The 17453-nt window shown below is 34.1% G+C and overlaps 1 protein-coding gene across 9 annotated transcripts in view; it reads left to right on the plus strand.

Moving 5' to 3' along the window:
* METTL25 (methyltransferase like 25) overlaps nt 1-17453 on the plus strand; it is a 122780-nt gene that overhangs the window by 47863 nt on the left and 57464 nt on the right. The window lies entirely within an intron of this gene.

Here is a 17453-nt window from a genome sequence, read left to right on the forward strand (position 1 = left end):
GATATCTTTATCTGTGTCCTTGCTAAGAGTTTTAGATCGGGAATTTTTAGGTTACCAACTTTTGTGTGCATTAAGATGGTATTGGTTGATCTTTTCTTAGTTTTAAAACCCAGATCAATATATTTTAATTATTTCTTATTTAGTCATGCCCAGGAGGTAAACATTGTAATTGTTTAATTTTATTGAAATGTGACAAGGTGAAATAGAAGCCATTTTTAGAATTGGCACAAATTTTTATGAAATATAGTTAATCAAATTATAATTATTTTATGTCAGTGTTTTGAAATTTTTATTTTATGGAAAGTATGAAATAGTGAAATTATGACTATATAGAGATAGAATGAAAGAAAGCAAATTAGCAAAAATTTAGCACTAGTTTAATTTAGATGGAGAGTATATGATTGTCATGCTTTTATTACAAACTCATTTTTTTGTAAGTACAGAAATTTTCAAGACCAAAAATTAGGGTAAAAATGAACTTAGAAAAAAAAATATTTCTGCTAAATTATATGCCCACATATTTACCCATTATATTATAATATTTTTATGTACCTGAAATAAATGAAAAAAATACTTTAATACAATCACAGTTCTACAGCTTTTTAAATGTTCTATGTATAACATTTTCCTTAATTGGCAGTAGAGTAAGATTTATGTAGGTAAGTGCTTCCTTTTGGGGTTCATTATTTGGTTGTTAGTTCAAGAGTTTCCTGTTCTGTAGGTACAATGAAATTCAATTAATAAATGGCTCAATTTGGGGACAGGTGTAGACACTTTGTGTGTCATTAAATTTAGAGACACTAATCCCAGCAATTTGGGAGGCTGAGGCAGGCAGATCATCTGAGGTCAGGAGTTCAAGACCAGCCTGGCCAACATGGTGAAACTCAGTTTCTACTAAAAATACAAAAAATTAGCTGGCCATGGTGGTGGACGCCTGTAATCGCAGCTACCCTGGGGGCTGAGGCAGGAGAATCTCTTGAACCCAGGAGGCAGAGGTTGCAGTGAGCCAAGATGGTACCATTGCACTCCAGCCTGGGCAACAAGAGCAAAACTCCATCTCAAAAAAACAAAAAACAAAAAAATTAGAGTCACTATCCTTACCCTACATTTTAAGATCTTTAATTTCAGTTGCCTGCTTCCTTCTTTCACTTCATCATCATTGCCCCCAAGGATGCCTTCCCATTCCAAGGGGCCTCCCTCTCCTCTTCACGCAGTACTTTTTTAAGACTGCCATCTCTGTTCTGGACCCTAGCAGCCATCACTCTGTACTGTGAAGTCTCAGAGGTAGTCTCAGGATTTTCCCACCATAGATGAATCCTATCCTTTTTGGCAGTGTACTCTACTCTCTCTCACACTCTTTTCTGCACAGTTGTACCTTACTCTTTCTCCAGAGTGATCCCCAGAGCTCATTCTGCTGGTTTAGGATAGTGTCTTTCCTAGCATATTTAAATTAAAATTTGTTATGTTGCTGTGGATTGTGAGCAATTTTATCTCTTCTCTGTTTTTTTGTAAAATATGTAAATAGATTCAGATTTAGGTGACTATCATTATTTTATGGTAACCAGAAGGTGTCATTAGTGCATTTTTTATCTGATGTTGGATTCTTCAATCTCATACTTAAAAAAAGTAGCAGAAGTTACTTGCCAGGATTAAAAAAAGAAATTTAGTTACTCCTTGCTAATCCATTTTAAATCAGCTTTCCAGTACCTTTTCTAATAGATTATTGCTTTAAACTGTTAGCAAATATTCATTGGTCATGTATTCCAACTAAAATGAATTTGAATAAGGCAAGTTAGATAGAGAGGGCTTTGAAAAACCTAAAGGAAGAAAGAAGCAAGATTGTGCACCCACATATTGTCATTGCCATTTCTTTCCTGCAAATGAAAAATTGGTAGATTGATTAGTCTTGAGAGGCACCAGATTCCATTCACTTTTGTATCTTTAGTACTAAGCATATTCACTCAAACGTGATTGAATAGATGAATGTTTGTATAATGTGTGTTAAAAACAAGTAACTAGGAATAGAAAAAAAAAATCACTGTTTTTCTGCCTTGGCAGCTGCATTTTACACACATTATTGCACTGAACAAACATTTATTGAGCAGCTACTATTTTCAAGGCACTGTAGTTGGTACTTTATGTAAAATAAAGGGAAATGAGGGAGAGGCTCATAAAAAGTCAGTAGTTATGGAAAGAGATAGGAAAAATAGATGACAAGCAGAGTTCAGTTCAACATCATCAGTGCCAACTGTGTTCCACTCTGTGCTTAGTGGTGGAGATACAAAAATGAGATATCATGTTCATCCTTAAATAATTTATTTAAAAAGCCTTCAATCCTAGGAACCAGATAATCCTTATTAGTAATTTTTTAAAAACATTCTTTTTTTGTAAAAACCATTTAGAATACAAAATTCAAATAACAAAGGAAAAGAAAATACAAAGTAAGTCCCCATACCTATATTGGTTTTTTATGTATCTTTCCAGAAAAAAAAAGTACATATACACATTCTATATTCTTACATGTTTTAGGCAAACAAATGTATAAGCTGTTCATCACCTTTTTTTCCACATAATATATTTTTATAGTCTTTCTATATCAGCACAGAGAACGTTACTTTAGTCTTTTTCATTTTGCAAGGTGTTTAATATATTGTATTTTGTTTATTCAGTACTAAATAGTTAATACTTGCTTAAGGCCATGGTACTCTTCTTTTAAAAAACCAAAATTTAGTGAACTGTTGAGCAGTTCAATGTAGAGTTTAGAGAACATAAAATATGGCACTAGTGTTCATCTTTGTTTTCTTTATCATCAAACATTAGTTTCAAAATAGTATAGTAATTGCTATAAGACAGGGTATTACATCTGTTATCTTACAGCAGAGTAGCATGTAGCTCAGTCTGTAAGGGGTTGAGGGTATGTTCCCGTGTGGTGATATCCACTGTGTCTTGAAAGATTCAGTAGAAGTTAATCAGACAAGGAAGTAAGAAGTGTATTGCAGGCAGAATAAACAAAGGCATGCAGTGATAGATGTTTAAAATCAAGTTTTTTTTTTTCTCTTTGACTTCATAGTCACTCTTTCTTATTGTAATTGTCTTTTCTTCCATCTTATTCTTGCTCATGTCTTTCATAGAAACAATTATAATGATAATCCTAATGTCTATTTCAGTCAGTAAAAAGGCATGATTTTTATTGACTTTCTTTCACATTTAAGATTACTCCGTAATCTGTTTTCCAAAAATCTCTTCTTGGTTCTCTTAGTTTCTTTCTTTAGTACTTGGTCATTCATAAAATCACTTCTAAGGAAATTAGTTGAAGAGAATACCTCCAATTTTTTGCACGCTAGAAATTGAAGCCTCTCAGTTAACAGATTCTCAAGTCTTGTATCCTGCCTGGGTAAAGGCAGTTTTGTCTTCTCTTCTGAAGTTGCTGTTGTTCACTGTGGGTTTGCAGGACATTTTGGCCACAGGATTTAAATAAGAAAAAGTGTTGGAAAGGTTTGTGAGAACCATGACCAGCAGCTATAAACTCTGAATTTCCCTCCATATAGGAGTAGTAAACTGGAAAGGCCTTCCTGTCAAAAATATCTTACCCATCAAGAATCATTGATATGATCAGGCAAACAATGCTAGGCTTCAGTGGGGAAAGCTAATAGTAATATCTGAATGTTACTTAATTTCCTGATGCATACTTGAAATGAATAGACGATTGGGAGTTTTGCTTGTCGGGAAAGCAAAGAATAAGCAGGAGGAAACAGGACTGAGTGATATGATGAAATGGGTGGGGATGTATGCAACGTGAGTACCCTCAAATACTTCGGAGGTCAAGAAAACAGTTGGAAAGCCAAGAGATAAGAGAAAAATGTGGAAAAATAAGTGATAGGAATAATGAAAGTAAACTTGGTTTATATTACAGTTTTGCCTAGCCCTGGACTGCCACATTTTCTCATCTCAAAAACCAGATGGAAAAGGTAACATACTCCCTTTTCTCTTTCCAACACTCCATCTCCATTTTTCTCACTGTATCTTTGCTGTAGTAAAACAGAGAAGATGTGAACCATCCCATGAAATTTTTATAACAGTATTTCTCAATTCTAGCTGCCTAGCTGAGTCGAATTTGACACTTTTAGTGTATAGATGCCTGGACCTGCCTCTTACCGTCTGAATAATAATCTCTAGGCATAGGACTTGAATATAAGTATGATTAAGAAGTTCTATAGGTAATTCTGATGAGAGCATGGTTGAAAACAAGGTATATATTATGATTATATAAGAAGACATGAAGAATTCTACAGGATGACTTACAGATATATGTTCAAGATTATTTATAGTTATTGTTCTTCTATGCAGAGACTTAGATGAGTCCTAGTCAAGTGCCAGTTTGCGGATTCATATGACAGGTTAAGCTCAAAAGGGCCTAGGAGTGTATATCAAAGTCCAAAATGCAGAGAGCTGGAGTAACTAGACAAAAACAAAGTCCTTGAAGTATAGAGCTCAGAGCAAAAACCTGGGGAAAAAAACACAGATGCAAGAGGGCAGGAAACTGGGTCATAAATAGGGAATGAAATTAAGTGGTTAGAAGCTAGACAAATTCAAGGAGAAAAATCTAGAACAAGCAAAGTATGTTTGGGATAATTATTATGGGTATCCCTAGATTTTTGATAGCTTACCTTTATCAATGAACAGATGTGACTCTGTGTGTGTGTGTGTGTGTGTGTGTGTATGTGTGTGTGAAGGCAGACAATGGCAAACAGAGTTTGTTCTGGGCTATTTAGCAGAAACTATTCTGATAGATGGAATATGGACATAGCCTTATTTTGTTTGTACAGTATATGCTATGGAGGCCTAGTATTCCATACTAAAATACAAATCTACTGCTATATAGTTTGATCATTATGCTAAAATATCTGCCTTACAGAGAAAGGGGTTTATGTGCACAAAGTTAGCATATTTCTTATAATATATCAAGCACTAGGTTCCATGGAGTTATATCTCTGAATGGTCAAATATGTTATGTATTCTTCTCAATATCTTACACACCTTCACCCTCACTTTATTTGCACAGCTGTTTTTAAGTTTGAATTGGGGCAATGTTGCCCTTTGGGATGTAAATTTGAGTTATTAATAGTCTAACACAGTACAGTAGAAAATTCTGGTATGTACATTGCTACTTTTTATGATGATATTTACTATGTAAATAATATATGTTTTCCATGAATGTGTTTACCCAGTACAGTGTGGTAGACCATAGAGGTAGTCTGTCATGAATGTCAGTTTTCAAAAATACCGCAAAGCTCTATGAGCCATTGTGAATACTGAATTTATACCATATGTTTTAAAACTACTTTTAAATATTTTTACATTATAAGCCAGTCGTCCCTAGGAGAACAAGAAATACCAGAAACATTTTTATTGCAGTCCTTTATAGAGTGTCTGTTTGGCCAAGCTTGATTAATGTTTCAGTATTTTTAATATTGATTATTGTAATAATTAATTTGAAGTGTTTACATTATTTCTTCTTCTAGAAGTTGTGGAGAGAACTTTTTTGGGTAAATATCAGTATAACTTGGTTGTTTTCCTGATAAAGGTATAAACAGAGGAAGCACTACTGTTACCAATTCAGATCCACACATTTTTTCTTCTTTGCTAACTGAACCATGATTTTGTTAAGGAATCATCAGTTGCTACTGGGAGCAACTCTTGCCAGGGCGCAAATTTGTGACTGATCTGCTCCTTCCCTGCCTCCTTCCAGCCTAGTAGACCCAGGGCGTCTTCTAGTATTGTTAGTTTACTCCACATTTGCACTGTCAAATATCAGTGGTGTAACCCTCGAAAGCCTGCAGGCTTAACTTCATGTTTACCCCCAGCCTTAATATGATATGGGATAAGGAGGTGATTCTCCCATAGATTCCTCCATTTACTTAAAAAAAAAATAAAAACAGTAGAGGGTCACGAATCATCTTTTGATGGTGTCTTTCAATCTGGTGCTGCCATTTCTGTGTCAAACAGAAATTTGTCAAGGGTGCATGATACCTATCCTAGTGTAGATTGTTTCTTAAGTTTATCATCTCTGGAAATTGTGAGGGAGGAGGCTACATATCTACATATGTAGATCATTATCTTTACTGTTGTTGAGGTTTATAAATTGTTCCTTTGCTTTAAATTTAGAGGTACTTCATCTGAAAAGGTGTCTAGAGGTTGAAGAAAAACATGTTGAGCACATTGTTTGAACATATACTGTTTAAGCAAACTTATCTTACATTTACAGATTTCTCAAATATTCTATATATGGTACTAAAACTGCTAACATAACATTAACCAGTTAATATCAGCATTAAATCATGTATTATATCATAGAGAAATGTATGACTAATGTCTTAGTCCAGTTAATGGCAATGAATTAATCCTATCATTGCAACAGTGCTAACAACTGCTGTCTTTTCAGTAAAGATCTGACAATATCTTCTGTCTCATACAATATGTATTTTCCTAAACAAGACTGTTTACTGCAATGGGCTTTTAATGCTGGAAGTTTGGAGGATATTGAGGAATAAAGCATCGTTTCTCTTTTCAAAACAGCATGAATTTGACTTCCATTTCCAGCAGTGTGAGAGATGAGATTTTTCTGAGTGTTCCTCCTGCTACAGTTCAGCTAGATCCTGGCTAAATGAGAACATGTATTTTTTAGGCATTGCTGAGCCCACACAAAATAAGAGAAATCTCTATGGATCAAGAAAAAATATAAACAAAAAATTTAAAAGAAGAGAATGGGAAGAGGGAGGAAGAGTAGTTGAGACCAAAGGAGGGAACTATGAGCCATAAAGTGATAGATAGTGTTGTTCTGAGGTAAATGCTGGTCACATTGAGATCTAAAGACTAATAATGGTCCCCAACTAATGGGGAAGCTGATCCTGAAATGTCCATACTAAGCCATACCCTTGAATGAGACAAAGCAGTCTTCAGTCTGTCTCATGCATAAGCAAATTCAAATCCTTTAAGGGAACTACTTCTTAAATTCAGGCTCTTGAAATTTAACAGATTAAAATCTATTAAATATGAGCTCAAATAGTAGAAAATCCCAACTAAATCATAAGATACATGTGGCTAGATATCTTGGCTGACCCTCCTGTTATATTGAACAAAAAATGCTGAATACAATTAATTTTTCCTAGAAGCGTTGAAATGCTGGAAACATATATCCAGTCAATATATAGAAGAATGCTGAAGTCCTCAAAGATAATGGAAACACTGAAGCTACTAAGGGTATTTGTGTACCATGGCAAACTTGAGCTTTAATAATTTCATAATTAGAAACCACAAAGGTGGGAACAAAAATAAGGGTAGCAGTAGTAGGAAGAGAGTAAATTTGAAAAATTCAAGAAGCATTTAAGATTGTTTAAAGGAAATAAAGGAAAAGGGATTATCGAGGATTATTATCAGGTTTCTGTTTTGAGCAGCTGGGTGGGTGACAGAACAACATATATGATAGGAAACACTAAGGGAGAATCAAGTTTTGGGGCAAAGTTGGAACATGTTTCTTTAATGTTTTTGTTTCATTCCTACCATTTACCATAAAGTGGGGTATATAGCAAGCAGCCAACAAAGGAATAACATATGAAATAAAATTATAAATGGTAAAAAAACAAAACAAAACAAAAAAACACTGATTCAGCACTGGTCAAAACTAAAGAAGAAACAAAGGTATTTGATGAGACATCTCCAGAAGAAATAATTACGTTGACATAAGTAATTTGAGAATTCAAGGTACTTGTTTGGCTTTTGCTCTTCTTAGCAAAGATAAGAAACAGAAGAAGGTTAGAGAAAGTTTATATTCCATCAACCACTGGAGCAAAATGATCAAAGCATACTACTCTGGTGAGACAGAGGTCTTACTTAACTTTAAATCTACACAAAGTCAGATTCTTTTGTGATTATAAATTATAATTCCACGCTTCGGTATTCCTTGAGAAAGAACAAGATGCTTCCAGATTAACTAATTTTTTAATAAAGAATTATTTAACTTTATAATTTAATAATTAAGAAGCTTCCTATTAGCCATAAAGGTTTATTTCCTCTTCCAAACATGTGATCTTTAACCAGAAAGCATATAATGACCACAAAGTTACTAAACATGTTTATGGAAGAACATTATGTTTGTTCTCTTGGTTATAGTAGTAGTTTCACATTTTTTTAAGTCAGACTCACATTAAGAAACACATTTTACAACATTACCTGGTATATAGAGAAAAAAATAAAACTAGTACTTACATTTTACAAAAAATAACTGAACTCTTTTTCTTTTTGGTTAGTATTTGTTCCTTAATAGGTACTTAATCTTATAACATATACATTCCTATTGACAATCTTGTTCAGTTCCTTTCTTTCAAATTTTATAAAATATTCATCACAATCTATTCAATTGATTTCATGAGCCTTTAATGGGTTTTGACTAGCAATGTGATGGTAAATGTTTAATCGTTGGCTCTGCCTCTGAATAAAAACCCTAATGTGTAGTATTTCCTCATTCCATTGTGCAAGTATACCTAATGTGGTCAGTTTCAAGCTACCAACCTGATGTCAGTAAATGCTGGGTTGGCAAGAGATGCACACAGTCAGCTCCCTCTGGACCCAGTAAGAGCCAGCTTTTCCATTCCACTGGCTTTCACCTACAGTTTGTAAAACATCGCTATATAAATTTGTTTGTTCTTACTAACTGAATTTGCTCATTTAAGCTGCAAATCACCTTATCTGTGTTATCATATGTTTACCAAATAGTATCTGGCATATATCAGATGCTAAATATATATTTTTTAAAAGAATAAGTTACTTTCTTTTGACAAGTATAAGAGAATATTTATGTCCTTTTAAGTTTGTTCCTATTTCAGACATTGAACTTTTCATATAAAGGCTCCAGTTTCTCAGTGGAATCTCACAGGGATTTTCCAGATTCATAAATTTCTTCCAAGTTGAAGAGGAAATATTTTACTTTACTTACAATTGTGCCCCAGCATTGCATGTTTATTACTATAATTTTTTTCTAATAATTTTAACATAAAATTTGAAAAAATAAAGTTTTAAAACAAATTATGTGATTATGCTTCAAAATAAATCCTTGAAGAAAATAAAGATTTAAAAAACAGTTGTATGTGATTGGTTATATTTTAAATTAATTCTTTTCAATGACTCTCTTTTGGCCTTCCTATAAATCATTAGTATTTTGTCAAGAATCTGGAGATTGAGGCATGAACATCTTTTAGCAACTCCTAATTTAAACGATGAAATTAAAATGAAGACTTTGAAATGATGAGAACATAAGAGCCAATTTAGTAATAACAACATTGGACCATAAGTATCAATAAATATTTATTCAACATAGAATATGCTGAGATTTAGGAGACACTTAGCAAACTAAGTACGCACCCACTGCCCACTTTGCTAGATACTGAAGATATCTAAATGAAACATTTTAGAGTAATATATAATATAATAAATAGGTTTTGTTACAGATAAGACAATTGTAATAGTTTGATAGGTACTGTATTAGAGTTATGTATAAGTTACATTCCAAGTATAGAGAGAATGATTTCTAAATGTCCAAGAGAGTGCAGAAACACTGCATAGAAGAAAAGTTGCTTTGACCGACTAGCGTTCTCCTCTGTCTCTGCAGTATTGTGACCTGGATGAATCGGTTAGCTTTTGTGGATCATCTGTAAATTAGTGAAGCAAGAGAGGGGTTAAATTAGATGATCTGTCTCTTCTGGTTCTGATGATATCATTCTATAACTTGAATGTAGCTTTCCAAAACATGCGTATTATTTCAATTTAACCTTATTTGTATTTATCAAGACATTTACTTTTAGTATCTTTTTTTCCTTACTTATATTGGGTTTGCATAAATAAATAATAAATACTCTACTTTCCTGCTATGATTCTGCATTTGGATGATAATAAGAAATTTTTGAAAATTATACTTTTACATTTATACCAGTATAATAATGGCCATAAATGTTGTTTCTCCCAGTTTTATATGTTTGGGTTTTAAGAAGTAAAACTAGCAATAATTTGTAGCAAATGTATATATATATTTTTTCTTAACTATATTAATATTAATAGTGTATTAGTTTGTTCAGTAATTCAGTGAGGAACTATCAGGATGTATCTCAGCTTGAATTAAGTTTCTGGTGTGGCTAGTGTAGGTATTGTTCTTTGCAATCCTATAGTAGATGAGTAGACTTTACTGCCAGCCTTGTAGATTCAGCTGTTTATAAGCTTTTGTTACAATATCACATTACTCCTCACTGTTCAGCTGGACCTATATCTCAGAAACATTCTTGCCAATTAATATGAGATGAATACAGAGATTTCTAGATGCACTTGGCATTCTGTGCACAATTACCTCACTCTGACAGCTGTATGTGATCTTCAGTCAGCTCTGTGTTTCCTAGAATACTGGCACTGATTTTATTTTTGCCATGGGGCATGTTCTTGCTGCCTATAAGTAGTTAGAAATGGAACTTTAATATATTTTGCTTATTTTTTTCTTTAATTTGCACCTCGTTATTTTTTGCGACTAATAGAAAGTGGTTTTTGAGTGAGGCTTATGCAGATTGGATTTATTCAGCGTACAAAAGTTCTCCCTGTGTTCATGGTAAATAAAAGAAGCCAATGATGTGTTTAAATCCAAAATAGAAAATCAATATGTCCACTTAAAAGAAGTAGTAAAGAGGAAGAGTTTATACTTTGTATATAAAGTAATATGAAAGCAAAGTTGACAGAAATTCTTGTCAGAGAGTTGACAGTCAAATTAATATAAAACAGGTTTTAAAAAAAACAGATTATAATCTACTCGTTTTATATATAAATCTAGATTTTGATACTGTAGAGCAAATAACCTTGAAAAATATTTTGCTATAGCGTTCTCATTTCTTTTTTCCTGTGGTAAATAAATTACCAGAAAGTTTTCTAAATTTTCTTTTTTTTTTTTATTTTTTTATTTTTTTTTATTTTTTTATTTTTTTTATTATACTTTAGGGTTTTAGGGTACATGTGCACAATGTGCAGGTTTGTTACATATGTATCCATGTGCCATGTTGATTTCCTGCACCCATTAACTCATCATTTAGCATTAGGTGTATCTCCTAATGCTGTCCCACCCCCCTCCCCCCACCCCACAACAGTCCCCGGAGTGTGATGTTCCCCTTCCTGTGTCCATGAGTTCTCATTGTTCAATTCCCACCTATGAGTGAGAACATGCGGTGTTTGGTTTTTTGTCCTTGCGATAGTTTACTGAGAATGATGTTTTCCAGTTTCATCCATGTCCCTACAAAGGACACGAACTCGTCATCTTTTATGGCTGCATAGTATTCCATGGTGTATATGTGCCACATTTTCTTTTTCTAAATTTTCTTCATTACCATCCATCTGACACAATGTGTGAAATTTTTATTGGTATGAAGTCACAACATCATCTGTAATAGTAGTATAAAAATTATCTCAGGTGTTCTATATATGTCTCATTATAAATTATTTTATCAAGCATAGTTTTGCAGCAGAGGGAACCTGTCATACACAATGAGAAACTCCACTGGGAAGCTGCTATCACAGTGTTTGCCAAACCAACACAATGTTTTCTCTCAGCACCTGGGTTTTGCCATTGTATAGTCATGCATAAAAATACCAGGACAGTTGTATCTGGACTGATTCATTAATAAAAAATGTTTTAATGTAGATACGACTCCATTAAAGTAATATACATGTCTTTTAAAACTGGGTGTTTATTTTCTTTTTTATAAACATCACACTTTACATACATATACCTTGAGATCACATTTCCAGCCTGCATTTTTAACCAAAGGATAAGTGAAATACTAGTACATTGATCATATAAAGGAATTAGCAGTGGAGATGAGAAGTAGAAAAAAAGGATATTGTAAATCGGGCTATATATACCTGGTGTATTAGGCAGGGTGCTCATACACATACATGTAATTAGATTTATTAAGAATGGGCTGACACAATTATGGAGGCTGACGAGTTCCACAATGTGCTCTCTACAGGCTGGAGACCCAGGAAAGCCAGTGGTGTACATTCCTGTGTGAGACTAAACGCCTGAGAATCAGGAATGCCACTGGCGTAAGTCACAGTCCAAAGGCAAGAGAAGACGGATATCTCAGCTTATGCAGTGAGGTAGTGAGAGAGAGAATTCAACCCTTCTCTTTTTGTCCTACTCAGACTCTCAATGGGTTTGATGATGCCCACCCACATTAGGGAGGGCAGTCTGCTTTATTCAGACCTCATTCAGTTCAAACACTCATTTCTTCCCAAAACTCCTTCACGGGCCATCCAGAAATAATGTTTAACCAGATATCTGGGCATCCCATGGCTCAATCAAGTTGACACATGAAATTAACCCTCACACTTGGCGTGGCCCAGTAGGAAACAAATCAGAGATAATAAATTTAATCATTTTATTGTAATCATTACCATTTTACTATTACCAACTCTCTCCGTTTGTATTTTCTGGGAAACAACTTCATACATAGAGTCTATATCTCAGTGATTTAAATTGAAGGTACAGTCTGGTGAAGGCAGAAAGAAAGGAGCAGTAGGGGCTCAGTCCATATTTATGGAATGAATTAGTTAATTGCCATGAACATATAATCATCATGCTGTGATTTTCTTTAAATGTCTTGAATTCTAGAATCGTTAAGTGTCTCCTTTACAACTTGAATCATTGTTGACAGCTGCACATAAACGTTATCTTTTTAAATTACTTTTTACACCCACATTTTTTCTGATCATTTAAGAGCAGAGCAATTTTTAGAACTTGCCTGCTTTTAAATTGCCTTCTATATTATTATTCTTCTGGTTATACTATTTTGAGTTTATTCTTCATTATTTTATTAATCCTGAAGAGTAGGTCTGATTTACCTAATTATTTAATTATATTTATCATTTAGGTTTTTTTTTTTTTTTTTGAGACAGGGTCTCACTCTGTTGTCCAGGCTGGAGTGCAGTATCATGATCATGGTTCACTGTAGCCTCGACCTGGGTTCAGGCAGTCCTCCCTCCCCAGCTTCCCAAGTAGCTGGGACTACTGGTGCGTGACACCACACCTGGTTAATTTTTGTTTTTTTGTTTTGTTTTGTTTTGTTTTCCTTTTGTCATAAAGACAGGGTTTCACTATGTTGCTTATGCTGGTCGTGAACTCATGGATGGGCTAAAGCATTCTGCCCACCTCAGCCTCCCAAAATGCTGGGATTACAGGTGTGAGCACCATGCTGGGCCTATCCTCTTAGTTTTAATATATTTTAGAAACTGGTAACCTGTAAATACTTCACAAATCTTGATAGTTCAATATAGTGTTTAGTACACCTTTTATCCTTAGGCAATATTTTGAATATCATATATACTTGGCCTTATTTAAAACCTGAAGTGAAAATCAAGAAAATTTTATAGAATTGTCCTATAACCTCTGATGCTAATTATAAAACTATAAAATTCTAAGGTGGGAAATTAGTTTCTAAACTTGCAACTAAAACTGAGAGGTCATCTTTACTTGAGAGTGTGTCAATCTACATGGCGATTCTTCAGATACCCTTGAAGTATATTTTTAAGGAAACCTAAGAGTCTTCATCAGTCCTTGAAGAGAATAACATGGAACAGAGACTAAAGTTTAAAATCAAGGTAAAATGGCTGGTAAATGACAAATACTTGACTTTAAAAAAAAATCTATATTTTGTGGGAGATTGTAAGATGCGTATCAACCTAAATTTTACTTTATTGTTTCAAAGCATTATAAAAGTGATGTAGATGCATGTGACACACAAAAAGGAAGCTTTAATAAAAAACTTTCAACTATGAATGAACTCAAAATATTAAACATTTATTTCTATGTTTACCTTTCAACATAAGTAATAAATATATTCACATTATAAAATGAGTTCTGAAAGTATGCAAGCAAATACGTTAAAAAGTTAAAGTTTGTTTGGCATCACTTGTGACACTCCCTTCACATATTTCTTGCTATGCACGTACATATACAAATGGGTACATGTACAAATACCTCTTTTCTAACGAAAGGATTCAAACTGAATTTAATCATTCATTCATACATTTATATATTCTTTCAAAAATATTTATTGAATGTCTACAATGTGCCAGATACTTTTGAATGAGAAGTGGAAAAAAACTCCCTGCACTCATGTGATTTACCTCCTGGTAGGTAGAGACAGCAGAGTAACAAGCAGATATATATCTAGTACATCAAATGGTGATAAGTACTATGGAGAAAAATAAAGCAATGTGAGTTTGGAGGCATGCTGTTTTGTATAGGGTAGCCGGGAGAAGCTTTGTTGTTAAGATGACGTTGAGCAGACAGTTGAAGGATGAGGGGGCAAGCCATGCAGCTGTCTTGGAGACATAGTGTTCCAGACAGAGGGAACAGTAAGTAAAAAACCCAAAGGCAGGAACCTGTTGGCCCTTTCAAGGAAGAACAGAGATGAGCATGGCTAAAACAGTGTTGTGACAAAAAGCAGAGAAATTTCTTAGGGAACTATTGCTGGAATCCATATGGAAGATGGCGATAGTGCAGATCAGAGGGGAACTTTGGAAGAGATGGTTAAATTCTGAATATATTTTATGTGTATTGTCACTTAATATGAAAGTGTAAAAGAGAAAAGCAAAGTATATATCAATGGCTTTTGAACTAAAATAATGGAAGAATGGAGTTGTCATTTATTGATCTGGATATAACTGCAGAAAGGGTGGAACTGAGATGAGAGTTGCTCAGTTTCGGACAGGTTGAGTTTGTGTATGTTTTGATAAATATATTGTACATGGTGCTATTTGCAGTACAGAGAAATGTAAAGGCACATCAAACATAAAGGTGTAGTACTACATCATGACTGCATAAAATTAACTATAATGCATACTATTCTGCTGTAGCAATTTTGTAGCCACCTCTCATTGCTATTTCATTGAGGTCAAATGTTTGAAATACCCACTTTAAAAAATGTGTGACACTAATCATCTCCACCTGAGCAGTTAGTCTCTTCAGTAAGTTGCATATTGCATTAAAAATGATATTTCACAGTTCTAGCATATTTCTCATCTTGTTTAGTATAATACCATAAGCCTTGAATAATATCATGGGATCTATACTAAGTGCCACTCGTGATGCTGTAAATGTTCCCAAGAAGGCAAGTCACGACAAGAAAACTTAGGTTCCTTAATATGTACCATAGATTGAGGTCTGCAGCTGCAGTTGACCACCATTTCAAGATAAATGAATCCATCATAAGGACTATTGTGAAAAAGAAAAGAAATTTAGGGAAGCTGTGAAAGTGTCACTGACACTTTTTGTGGAAGGTTTTTGAAAATGCAGTTTTATGTGGGTATGTGATTGCGAAAAGAAAAGCCTATCTATAAACACTAATTTGATTTGAGAAAAAGTGAAGTCATTATATGACAAGTTAAAGCAAAAGGATCTAAATCTACATCAGTAAAGGATTTAAAGCTGGAGAATTTAATGTCAACAAGGGATGGCGTGATGATTTTAGAAAGACTTTTGGCTTAAATCAAATTGTCAAGATAATAGGAGAAGCAGCAGATGCTGATCAAGAGGCAGCAGACAAGTTCCCAGATACCATTAAGAAAACTGTTGAAATGTGAGGGTATCTTCCTGAACAAATTTTCAGTGCAGATAAAAGTGCCATATTCTGGATTAAAAAAAAAATGCCACAAAGAACACTTATTAATAAGGAAGAGAAGCAAGCACCAGGATTTAAGGCAGGAAGAGATAGGCTAAGTCTACTGTTTTGTGCAAATTCAGTCAAGTGTATCATCAGAAATGTCCTTATCTCTAAAACTACTAACTCCTGAGCCTTGAAGGGAAAAGATAAACATCAGTTGCCTGCTTTTCAGTTGTACAACAAGAAGGCCTGGACAAGAACCCTTTTTCTGGATTGATTTCATCAATGCTACGTCAGAAGTCATGAAGTATCTTGTCCATAAGAGACTGCTTTTAAAGTTCTTTTGATATGATAACTGGACAATGTGCCTGGCCATGCAGAACCCCATAAGTTCAACACTGCTTTAAAGAAGATGTACAGACAGCTAACAAGTATATGGAAAAGTGCTCAACATTACTGATCATCAGGGAAAGGCAAATTAAAACCACAATGAAATATCACCTCATACCTGTTAAAATGACTGCTATTAAAAAAACCCACAGGACAACAAATCTTGACAAGGATATAAAGGGAACCCTTTTACATTGTTGGAAGGAATGTAAATTGGTGCAGTCACCATGGAAAACGATACGGAGGTTCCTTAAAGAATTAAAAGTAGAATTACCATTTGATTCAGCATTCTGACTTTTGAGTATGTATCTAAAGGAATTGAAATCTGTATCTCAAAGAGATATCTGTACTCCTGTATTTATGACAGCTTTATTCACAGTAACCTAAGATATGGAATCATTTCATCTCCATTAATGAATAAATGGATAAAGAAAATGTGGTACACACATACAATGGAATATTACTCAGCCTTTAAAAAGAAGCAAGTCCTGCCATTTTCTACAATATGGATGGACCTGGAGAAAATTATCTTAAGTGAATTAAGCCAGGCAAAGAAAAATACTGCATGATCTCAGTTTTATGTGAAATCTAAAATAGTCAAACACAGAAGCAAGAGCCAGGGCTGGGTGGGAGAGAAATAGGGAGGTATTAGTCAAAGGGTACAAAGTTTTGATTATACAAAATAAAATTTGGAGATATATTGTGTGTATAATATAGGGCCTATGATGCACAGTACTGTATCGTATACTTAAAAATTGCTAAAAGGGTATATCTTATATTAAGTCCTTTTACTACAAACAGAGAAAAAAACAGGGAGGAGACAACTTTTAAAGGTAATGAATAAGTTTTTGGCATTGCTAATGATGCTGGCTTGATGGCTTTACAGGTGTTGACTTATTTCCAAACACAAAGTTGTATACATTACATATCTACAGCTTTTTATATGTCAACCATACCTCAATAAAACAGTTTTAAGAAAAGAAAGGGAGGGGAAGAATACATATCACGTGTGAATTGTTCATTCATTAGAAACTAAATAATATTTAGCCATGAATTGAGTGACTGGCCCATATTAAGTACTCCGTAAGTATATATAAGATTAAAAATCCAAATTGTAAAAAGTCGAAACAGCAAATGAAGTGTGAAATGAAGCTGGCAAACCAGGCACAAGCAGATCATGTAGGATTTTGTCAGTCATACTAAGGATTGGGGTCTTAATATTAAAAGGAGAAAAGGGATTTGTTAAGAAGAAGAGGATTTGTTAAACAGGAAAGTGAACTGATGAGGTTTGATTTTTTTTTTTTTCTTTTTTTGGAGGTGGAGTCTCGTTCTGTCACCCAGGCTGGAGTGCACTGGTACAATCTCGGCTCACTG

This window comes from Symphalangus syndactylus, chromosome 13, assembly GCF_028878055.3.
Source record: "Symphalangus syndactylus isolate Jambi chromosome 13, NHGRI_mSymSyn1-v2.1_pri, whole genome shotgun sequence".
Classification (NCBI taxonomy): domain Eukaryota; kingdom Metazoa; phylum Chordata; class Mammalia; order Primates; family Hylobatidae; genus Symphalangus; species Symphalangus syndactylus.